The 12,124-nt window shown below is 45.5% G+C and overlaps 1 protein-coding gene across 4 annotated transcripts in view; it reads right to left on the reverse strand.

Annotated features, from left to right (window-relative positions):
* LOC121720857 overlaps positions 1-11,781 on the reverse strand; it is a 101,724-nt gene extending 89,943 nt beyond the window's left edge. For 2 of the 4 annotated variants that reach the window (XM_042107332.1, XM_042107344.1), the window contains exon 1: positions 11,375-11,454. The gene's annotated coding sequence lies outside the window, so the exon portion shown is untranslated. Of the gene's footprint in view, positions 1-10,479; positions 10,660-11,374; positions 11,455-11,702 lie in introns of those variants that run through there. The other 2 variants (XM_042107334.1, XM_042107336.1) reach the window with 2 other exon arrangements.
* Between the last annotated feature and the right edge of the window lie 343 nt (positions 11,782-12,124).

A 12,124-nucleotide genomic window follows, 5' to 3' on the forward strand; every position in this document is an offset into this window, starting at 1 on the left:
CTGAAGCTTTCACTGATGTGGAGAAGATAGGTGTTGAAAATAAAATGGGAAGAAAAAGACTCCATCCTGGAGTTTGATTGCCTGGCGCTTTCTGAAGCATGGGAAAATGTTGAGGAAGCAGAAGTGAGAAGATCAGAACCCCAGGACGCCCTGCGCTGAACACACAGTGCTTAAAAGTCAATCAGCTCCGCGCTGAAGGGCCAGAGTTGAAGCGACACCAAACAGTGCAGCTGAATACGACTTTTCTGGCTCTGGGGGAAGGGGGGGGGGGGGGCATAGATTTTGTCACGACATGGCTCTCCTTTCTTCCACTGACAAGAGAGTGAATAGATCTGCGTAAAAGACCCAGGAGATTTGCAGGCAGATTAATCCTTTCATTAAGGGGAGCGAGAAGTTAATTGCGGAGACAGCTGCGTCGCTCTGCGTTTACGCGATTGACGTTTTACCAGCGTCTCTTTTAAACGGAAAAAAGCAATTATCAATAAATGCTGGGCAATCTTCGTGCGATGAATCACGCCGAAATTAGCTTTTATTTCTCTTTTCTTCTGGCTCGAGGCGTGTTGGCAGAACAGGCCTAAAATGAGTCGTTGCATGAGCCAGGACGCAAGCGAAAATAAACCACTTGACGATCGACGATCAAATGAAAGGCACCGCACGCCCGGCAGATCAAAGGTGAGCCGTGGTGCGCAAGCGATGACTGGCGATGAAGAAGTGAACGTTAGGCAGGTAGAGAGTGAAAGCAACAGCGACAACGAAAGATAATATGTGATAATTATCAACGCCAGACGCAGGGAAGGCTGAAAAGAGAGATAAAAGGGAACCAGAGGGGGTGGACTCTGCACTTGACAGAGTGCGCTCCTGCTGTCAGAATGAATGGCAGAGGAAGACCAAGTTGGATGCTTAGCTGAACCGTTCTCAAGAGGGTGGCAGGTCAGCCAGAGACAAGTGCAGAACTTGTGGGAGGAAGAAGAGCTGAAAGGGGCGGAAATGGAAGACATGAGGGGGGGGGGGGGGGGGAGAGGAGAGGTGAGGCCAGCAGGCACCACGCTGTGAGACAGACACCAGGCTGCAAAGCGCGGTCAGTTCCCTGGCTCTCAATAATAGATGCCGACCAGACTGTTGGGGCTGTTTCCAGACGAGCTTGCAGCGATCACACACACACACACACACACACACACACACACACACACACACACACAGAGAGAGAGTCATCAACACAGCAAACACTGACATAGGCTCAGTCATAAATGCTCCTGTAAGCCTATGACACACACACACACATACACACACTGTCATGAATACAGAGACATACTGTAGCCATATACACAGCAGCCAGTCATGAATGCCTCCGAATAAATGAATGACTGCTGTGACACACTCACACACACACACACACACATGTACCCTGTTATAAACTCTGCACACACAGACACAGTCAGTCATGAATGCTGTGACACACACAAAAACACAGACATACACACACACAGAGACACACACAGGCATCACTCACACCTTCTCACTCCCTCCTGGTGCCTTTCTATCACTGCCGCTCTCAATGTCACACACGTCTGACCCTAAACCCAAACTCAAACAGGCTGTCAGAAAAATCTATCCCTACTCACCCTTCCGCCTCCTCTCCTCTCCTCTCCTCTCCTCTCCTCTTTTTTTGCTGTCCTTTATTTTTCACTCCTCCCCTCCTTCTCATTCTTGTGTGCTGTGCTTCACACTTAGCTCCTGGTGATGACAGCCATGGCCTAGTGTCACTAGTGCTTTTAACAGTATCGCTGGGGGACTGGGGGGGTGGAAAGGAGGAGGGGGGGCTTTCACACGACAGAACATGACAGAAACACCTTACGTTTCACCCACATCTGTCAGGATCCCATATCTGTTCATACATCTGCCAGAAATGCCTCCCCGTTTATCACCAGCCAGCTCTGTCTTTGCATAAGTGTGCGTGAGGTAAGAGAGAAGGAAAACAGAGTATGTGTGTGTGTGTGTGTGTGTCGTGAGTGTTTGTGTGTCAGTGTGTGTGTGTTTGAGTATGTACAGTATGTGCATGTGTTTGTATTTAAGTGTTTTTGTTTGTGTGTGTGTCCGTGTGTGTGTCCGTGTATCCGTGTGTGTGCATGTGTGTTTGTGTGTGTGCATGCCTGTGTGTGTGTGTGTGTCTGTGTGTGTGTGTGTGTGTGTGTGTGTGTGTGTGTGTGTGTGTGCATGCATGTGTGTGTGTGTGTGTGTGTGTGTGTGTGTGTGTGTGTGTATGTGTATGTGTGTGTGTGTGTGTGTGTGTGTGTGTGTGTGTGTGTGTGTGTGTGTGTGTGTGTGTAATGACCCTGATGATTTCATGTCCTCCAGTGCAAAGCCCCTTTTCAGAGCCTGCCTGTAGAGGACATCAGCGTCCTACAGGAGTAACAGGACGTGACTGCTGCTGTTAAGTCTGACTAGGAGGCACTGAACTCAACACTACCAGAGCCACAAGTCACAAACACTGGGGACACCGCTGGACATTTCAAGGCAAATCTTCGAAAGAGGTTCAATCTGAAGGAAATTCCCTTCCAGAAAGACCAAACGCAGAGGTCTGCAGAGGTCCAGCAAACACGATGTACGCCTTTACTTCTAAGAGAAAAAATTAAACAGTTTTAAGGCCTAACATTCCACCACAGACTCTCGAGGACACTCAGGCAAAACTTTGAAAAGTTGGAGAAGGCCGATAGTTTACTTGCCTTTTAAAAGATAACACCAAGCGCTGAATCGATTGCGCATCTCAATACCAGACGGGGCTGGGGGGGATGCGGGTGGAATTATGATAAGTTTGAAGGATAAAGTCATGTTAGACTCGCTTGAATCATCTGAAGGCGGCCCTCTGAGGTGACTATGTAATGGGAGATTTAGCTTGAAAGGCATTTTGTGCTGAACTAGCCACAGTGCTGCATCATAAGTGTTTGGCTGCTCGTATACTAATGTGGTATTCACATTGCATATATATAGCAGGCATTAACAGAGTCCTATCCCAGGGAGAGCCATACTTTGTGCTCGGGCGAACTCACTGAGTCAGCAGCCACTGAAATGGGACAAAAATGCTGGCGAACCCAAGCTGCTGGAAATACACATACACACACACACACAAACATAAACACACACACACTCAGACACACACATACACACACACACTTACACAGACACATAGACACAGGCATGTACACGCACGCATACACATACGCACAAAACCAAACACACACACACACACACAAACACTCTCACCTTTACCGGTATATACAGGTACACACAATATGAAAGCCCCATCCAATACCTCCATACTATCTTCTTGTCATATCGATTGTAAATAACTCAAGTACAAAGAGACCAGGGAAAACAAAACAACAGTCACTCACAGTCAACAGTCACTCCCTATGATTAGGTCAGTACCAGGTCGCCACGGTGAGGCTACAATCAATCACTGCAAAGACCTTCGGATGAGAATAAGGTCACACCTTCAGCCAACCTTTCCTTTGAAGCATGAGGCATGTATGGAGTATCAGAAGTCTCATTCAGATGGCAGTGGGTAATACCATTTGGGATGGCCTTATCAGAGACTAAGAGATGCCACAACAGATGCACTCAATCAAAGAGATCTAAAATGCAACAGCAGAATTTAATCTGTATTTAGAGGCCAGGATGCAAGAGTCGATTGCTAAGCTGTATCTAGTCAGCGCATCAGGAGGTCCATGTCGCCTGGTGGGTAGGCTGCTTTGGCAGCGCGACCAGCTGGTTCCATTGCTCTGGTGTTCATAATGCCTCGGTTTAAACTCTTGTAACATTTGTCCCTTTAAAAACTCACAAATTAAATTACAGACAATATGTGTGGTAATATGAGATGACATGTTCTGATCCCACATTATATTATATGCCCTTATACAGAACTAATGCGTACTGCTCTCACATAACTCTGTTATTACATGTTAATAACTCTAAACCTAAACTTAACGCTAAAGTACTTCTTCGTCTTTTACAACAAATTTACATGATAAGAGTCCTTTTCCGCTCTCCCTGTTCCCTCCCCACAGAAAATCAAAGAATGGTCGCACTCCAAAAATCTTTCTTTCTTGCTGGTTTATTCCATTAGCAACAGGGGTAAAATAACAAATGTTTCGGTTCACACACGTTTCACACTGACGAAGGCCATAAGGCCGAAATGTTTGTTCTTTTACCCCTGTTGCTAATAGAATAAACCAGCAAGAAAGAAAGATTTTTGGAGTGCGACCATTCTTTGACAACAAATTTACATAACAAGTGCAATGTTCATACTATTGCTATGCATTTCATGAATTTTTTTATTAAAAGCATATTTTTTTTAAGTAGAGACCCCATGTCTTTGAACATAATACCATTTCTGGTATTGCCTATTAGACTACCTCTCAGATTTCCACAAGGAACATTCATTGGTGGAAACTGAGGTGCTGAAATGCACTTGGCCTGCCAAGCACATGACTGGCCAATGAGCAGGAAACACCACCAACCATGCTTGATCCAATCCCAATTCAATATCATTTCAAACTGCGCTTATTCGCAAAAAGCAAACCAGCCAAATGAATCCTTGTAAAAAAATGTTTTCACTGAGCACATCGAAATATGAGGTCTACAAATGCCAGGACAGCACAATATTGCATTTTTGAGTGGAATAATCAATAATGTATAAACTGGAATTCCCTAATTAAAGCATTAAAAAACAGAAACAAGAATTGCGTTTGCTTTTTTTTTAATCATTCCTGCCTGATTAAAGAAGTACATGAAAGATATCTTCAACACAACACAAACATTGCAAAACAGACATGAAATGGAAGATAAAAAAGGATTAACATGCGAAGAGATGGGGGAATCAAAACAAAAACAAATCCTTTTGCCGTCTAAGAAACTGCATTAGCAATACCATTTGTTCACACAAAATATTGCACTCTATATACCATGCTCTATGCAAAACCATGCATAAGTACTCCCTACACACACACGCACACGCGCACGTGCACGCACACGCGCACACGCACACACACACACACACACACACACACACACACACACACACACACACACACAAACAAACATGCTATTACAATTACAATAGCTAGCTCAGCATTCAGTGGACCTGGTATTGATGATACATTTTGTGTTTTATCAAAGAAGCAGGAGTGCCATTAAGAAGAGATCACTCCAGAATCAGGCATAAGGAGGCTCGCCCTAATTGCCCATTCATCAAAAGGGTTCCTCAAGCATGCGCACCACTGAAATATCACTACTGCATGACAACTTAGCCACACTACATTAATTACGTACTGATGAACCTGGCATGCATACACACACATAAGCCCCCCCCCCCCAAACACACACACACACACACACTACATTAATTGCGTACTGATGAACCTGGCATGCATACACACACACATACCCCCCCCCCCCCCCCCCCCCCCGCCAAACACACAAACACGCACGGACTGTCACATGGAAACAGACACAAAAGCATGCACGTACACACACACACAGACAGTGATACTGAGACACAGTCCCATACACAGAGAGGCATCCCCCACCTTATTAACCTGTCATATTATTCTAACAACCATTTGAACCAGTAAGAAACACTCACAGCAAGATTGGTAGCATTTTAGTGGTCTGTGTGTGTGTGTTTGTGTGTGTGTGTGTGTGTGTGTGTGTGTGTGTGTGTGTGTGTGTGTGTGTGTGTGTGTGTGTGTGTGTGTGTGTGTGTTTTACTCGTCTTTCACACATTCCCAGACATCACGCAGACACACAGAATAATAAACAGATACATACAAGAGTATCCTCGCTCTCATAAGCACAGCAACACTATGGGACATGTCCTCATTTTACTCTAGAATATGCATACTCCCTAACTGAAAAACACACATACGGTAGTGTACCCTCATACACACTCAAAAACACAAACACAAACCAGTCTCTTTCCACTCACAGCCACAGTAAGAGGATTTGCGCTTTGACATTTTTTGCCTTTTGTTTTGTTTTGTTGTTTGTTTAGTGGTTTGATTGTCTGTATTTTTCTATGCGTTTTTTTTTCCACAAGTCCACAAAATTCTTCGGCACAAAATTTTTGCCTGAAAAAATCTTTCACTCTCGTTCCTTCACTTTTTACATGAAACACCCTAATGAGACAGTTTTTGGTCAATTAATGTTTCCCGCTGTCTAATGTTCCCGACGGAGACAAACACCTTCCCCTGACGATTCATCCGTCTTCAGATCCCCAGTGTTCATGGTGAAGCTTCAGAACATGAGTCCCTGTGCCGTCAGATTTTTCAAACGACTACAGCGTATGCCTTTGGCCATAGCCAATAAGCCATTGTTCCCAAGGTTACCCGACATTTAGGAGGTTAAAAAGTGTGTGAGAAAAACTCAAACACACTTCCAGCATGTGTCCTTTGGGCATCACACTGATGCAAAACAAAAAAAGGGAAATCTTCAAAGTGAAGAACCAAAGTCTGCCTGGTGCTTTTGATGTCAGGATAATGATTTAGGTATGCAGAACGACAAGATTCCCATTCCTCTGCAAATCTGAATGTATTGTTCAAGTCTGTGTTTGAAATCAGGCACTGCTCTCTGATGTGTCTATGAGTTTTCAGAGAAAAATATTATCTTTCGCTGGATCCCCACCTTGGTGAATTTTGAGCCCCTAAATCCCAGCCTTAGGAGTACATGATCAGGGGCTTTTATTCCTGGGGAATGCCACAGGCAGGAATTCGGAATTCTCATAATGATGGAAAGGATTTTTCTCCCACAATGAAAAATTAGCATAAAAAGCAATTGCATTGTGGAAAGCTCATTTATCCCAAGGCCTACAGGTCCTTCCCTCTCCCCAAAATGTGGAGCTGACCCTTTGATCCATGGCACCTCTAGCCGAGGGCTTCACGTCCGACATGTTAAGACTGCTGTCCACAGTGGATCTGGTCTGCTCCATGGCTTTGATGCGCGACAGTGTGACGGCGAGAGCTGCTCAGTGGCTATCAGTCCATCATTGTCATACAGTAATTCAGTGTGTAATACCAGTTAAGTCCCAGGGAAGCAGAGGCCCAGAGACTGTGTCTGCAGCGGGCGGTGTTAAGCCCGCTCGCTCAGCGTCCTGTAGGACAGGCCAATTTAACACAGGAATAAGCCAATTATCTTTGTGGAGTAGGCAAATTTACAATAGGATTTTCCACAGTTCCTGTCGGACTCTCTGTGTCATCAGGGGTTGAGCTTATCGACATCAGTCGTTCTCCTCTGACCACACACACACACACACACACACACACACACACACACACATGTGTGTGTGCTCCAGGCCACACACACAAACAAAAATATGGTAGCGGAGTTTAGTAATACCAGCTTTTTCACCCTTGCCGCCTTTCCTGGCGTCTCCAACCGAGCAGATTATGCCTCAATCAGATTCATTTAATCCTGATTCCCAGCGAGACACAGGGACACATACAGACATGGGTAGCGATGGATAGAGTGAGAGCCCAAGGGACAGAAAGAGAATAGGAATGCATGGGAAAGAAAAGCCACCTGGCAACAGGGCTTTCGCAATCACCTGTTCCATCACACTCTGTCCAACAGTCCCAAACGTCCATCCCCAGCAGCCTGAGTTTGGCATGGCTGTTTTTCATCTTCTTCCCACAAGCCCCACTAGACAAGGAAGGCTGAAAAACACCAAAGGAAACCTGCCTTACAACCATTAAAATATAGACACACTCCGTCATCCAATAGGCATCTTTCTAGGGAGGCCTTGCCTTCACCGCTCTCTCTGTTTTCCCTAAACGGTAAGCCCTGGAGGACTGTCACTGTTGCCGCTACCGCTGTGCGCAGCTCACACTTTAAACACTCCCCTCTCCAAATGAGACAACCCTGTGGGGGAGCTCATATTGCCAACTTACCTAATTGGAGAGCTCAAAGGTGGAGTATGCCTATAACCCAATTTGAAATGCTTTTAATTTATGCCCGCAAGAACGCGGCTGCCAGATTCCATCCTCCAAATGGGGTATCTCACAGGAAAAAAGGGGTGACTTTCTTTGTCTCCGTCTACCCTATATGTGTGTGTGTGGGGGGGGGGGGGCGGGGGGGGGGTGTCATGTCAATGACAGTGACGCACCAAAAATCCATCTATAGTGTGACTGCTGGATATCCAAAGGGTGCAGATGAAAGCATTGTCTTTCCATCTCTCTCTCTCTCTCTCTCTCTCTCTCATAAAGAGAGCATCCTCTGGGGAGGTAAGACGTCAATCTGATTTTCCCCCCCACCCCACCAGGGCCCAAGGCAAGTCTGCATTATTTTTAATGATTACTTTCTTAAATGAGTGTCCATGGGGAACACACACGTCTTTCTAGGGGAAGAGAAAAAGGGGCCTGGGAACTTCACAGAGGGAGCCAGCAAAGATGGTGGTGCTTTAAAATAATCACCACCTCAATTACATGGATATTCTAAGCCTTTAGTTGCCCCACAGATCAAAGCTGCCACGGAATGGCCACTTCTGTTGAACGAGGACCACTGATTATTTTGTTATGGTCAGTCCAGCGTCTCGCATCACACTCGCATCACACTCGCATCACCATCTATTCCACTTTCCCCGTCTCTCTATCTCTCTCTCTCTTCCTCTCTCTCTCTCTCTCTCTTCCTCTCTCTCTCTCTCTCTCTCTCTCTCTCTCTCTCCATCTCCTTCTCCACTTGCCTTGTCACAATCTTTCACACATACCCTCCCCATCTCCCTGTCGTCGTCCCTTCTTGGTCCTCCTCTGTCCACTGTAGTACAGATAATGTCCATCCCTGGCAATCAGCGAGCACGAACTGTCAGCGCATCACTGCCACTCAATCAGGACTTCCTGTCTTCCACTGTGCACTTTTTTAACTGCAGACATAAGTCACTGAGTCAATGTCCATGTCTATCTCAACATCTCCACCCACTCCATCCACACACCATCTCCTCTCTCTCTCTCTCTCTCTCTCTCTCTCTCTCTCTCTCTCTCTCTCTCTCTCTCTCTCTCACCATATGTGGTGTGTAGTGTGTGATGTGGTGAGTGTGCATGTATGTTTGTGCGTGTATGTTTGTGTGTGTGTGTGTGTGTGTGTGTGTGTATGTTTGTATGTATGTATGTATGTATGTGCGTGTGTGTGTGTGTTTACCTGTGTGTTTGTCTCATATTCTCTTTAGCACAACTTCTCTGCCTTCCTATTCTCCTAGGGTGTACATTCAAGCACGTCTTGGCACAAACAATAACAAGCTTATTGCTAACACAGCTCCAGTTAAATCAAATGTGAGGAAACTAAGCATCGCCGGCTTCGGTTACGTCTCCTATGCCCTATTTTAACTCTACAGCCTCCCCTATATGCCCAAGCTCAGCCAACGTGAATGAGATCTAAAAACCTCATGAGAGCACATGCACATGCACACACACACACACACACACACACACACTCCAATGGCAAATCACACCGATTCAATCAGGAGTGTGGGTTGGTACAGTTGTCCTAGGACACAGAGCAAAGGGAGTACATATTCTGTAATGGCTCTCTGTGTCTGTAAAACATGTCCACGCAGGCGGCAGTATGAGCACCTAATGTTATGACTGGAGACTGTGTTTATTCCCCCTACACATAAATGTGCTGAGAAATACTGAAGGAGATATTTGTGGATGGGGAGGCATTGTTTTTCATTACAAACAACAACAAACCCACGAATCTGGGAATGACCTGGCACGGGTCTGGGAATGATCTGGCATGGGTCTGGGAATGATCTGGCACGGGTCTTGCAGGTCCTGAAAAACTTCAGGGTCAAATTCGCTACTGACTAGGCTTGCCTTGTAATATCTATCTCGATATGACATGACAAGGCAACAGGTTCATAAAACACAAATCTCTTCAAACACACACACACACTCATGAATACATACATATACATCCACACCTTATGTTCAGCAATGAGAGGGCAGAAAATGTATAGATTCAACTCTTTTTATGTCTGGTGGGTAAAAGGAAATGTTGAATAATATATATCGAGATGCACGCCATCAGAGGGAATGTGTACATTTCTGATGCACATCTCTATGCAGAGAACCCTTGCAAGTTATTTCCACCGAGAATTAGATTCAAGCTTCTGGGGATTACATTAAAGGATGCCTGTGAGTGCCGCGTCAGACAGTCACCGCGCACATCAAAGGACAAACAGACACACGTAAACCACAGGTAAGCTGCACACAATGACTATACATTCATAAACACACGAATGATGATGAATGATGAACAACACGTAGGCACCCATAGAAACATACACATGAATGCATACAGCTTTCTATCCTCCTCCCGCAGCAAATGCATGCACACACACGTCCGCACAAACACAAGCCAAACACACCAGCCATACACTCTCTCACGCACACAGCAGAATATCCTCATAATTGAACAATCGCTTCATTGACTTACCGACGAGGGGGAAATACCAGACACCAAAAGCCGCAAGTATGATAGTCTGTTAAGACACCCGTCAGTTTCGCACTTGTTTAGACGACTTGACTTGTCCGTGTTATAATAAACCGTTGCAATTACACCCCGCGTCTGGAGCGACACAAAAGCCAATCACATGCATTATGGGGTCCGCTGATCCACACACACGCGCATGCGGCAGGTGAAATATTTCCATCGGGCACCCTGGGGTGTCAGTCCGTTGCTGTTGCCGCTACCCCACGAATCTCTTTTAAAGGTGAGAGACGGAAGTGCGTGCACTACCATTTGCCTGAAAGGAGCTCAGTCGTGAGGCGAGAGCCCTGGCCGGTCTCCGCGCTCCTTTACCTCAATGTCTCATGCCCTCAAAGTGGTCGCCCATTCCATAAGTCCGACGTTTCTCCTATGTGGAGGACACTTTCAATAACTGCCATTCACAACTCCGACACTTTAATAAGCTTTCAAATCAGTCATTTTACGCCTCTTACGTGGGTTAAACGCTATTTAAGACTTCACATGCGTTGCATAAATGAGAATTTCAAATGAGCCGACGCGCGCCTCCTCAAATTCACACACACGAATTAACACAAACCGTAACATCCTTGTAGTTATAGCCTAAATCTTTCCAAGCAGATGTGTTTTTGGCACTGTTAAATATTTTGACAGCACATTTCTCCGTTTTGTGGAATGTGTTGACAAGTGTTGGTTCGGCTGTCACGCTCACACATAGCCTAGGCTATAAATGTGGAATGAACTGGATCAAGCAAGGAACAGTGGTGTGTCCAATGCTAAAATAGCACCCTGTTTCATATTCTGTCCAACTCAGTCAACTGGCTGTGTTCTCTTATTAACTATAACCTATAAGTACACATTTTACCTTTTTTGGTGTCAGTCTGTGAAAGATCGGTGTTTGGAGCTCCTTCTCCGCGCCGTGTCTGTCTGTCTGCAATGACAAGAACTGAGTCAAACAGCCGAGGAATTGGACTAGCGCTGTTATCTCTCTCTCCCTTTCTCTCTCCTGCTGTCTTTCTCTCTCTCGCTCGCACTCCCTTTCTCCACCAATAACAAAATGACTCTTAAAATCTCTCGTCACGTAGCCTACTCACATCGGTGGCTGTTTTCCATAGCCTTCTCCATTAAACCTCGGCATCTTATTTACATCATATTTTTACGTTTAGTCTCACTTAAGCTATATGGCAACTAACCTGGAGAAGGGAAGTATTCAATCACATCTGCCTGTCTTTCCAGTGGCTCTTGGGCTGAAGACAACAAAAATCTAATATCAACGGCAGGAGTTAGTTAACATTAAAAGCAAAACACCATTGGCCATCAGAAATGAAAGGGAGACCGCTTTTCTTCTGTTATATAAACAGTCAGAACGGGGGTCACTGAGACAGCATGAAAGGACTGATTTATCCACCAGGGAGATGGGGGGTATAGAGAGAGGTATGCATGTGTTATTTCCTGTCTATGTATCTGCAATTGGTTCTTGTGTATCTCAGCACAGTGTGTGTGTGTGTGTGTGTGTGTGTGTGTACGTGTTTATGTGCATATCCCAGGAGGTTTGCAGTATTACATCTGTGATAGGTCCCTCAGTTCATCTTTCCCTGTGCCCTCCAGGAATAAA

The sequence above is a fragment of the Alosa sapidissima genome, chromosome 1, assembly GCF_018492685.1.
Source record: "Alosa sapidissima isolate fAloSap1 chromosome 1, fAloSap1.pri, whole genome shotgun sequence".
Lineage (NCBI taxonomy): Eukaryota > Metazoa > Chordata > Actinopteri > Clupeiformes > Clupeidae > Alosa > Alosa sapidissima.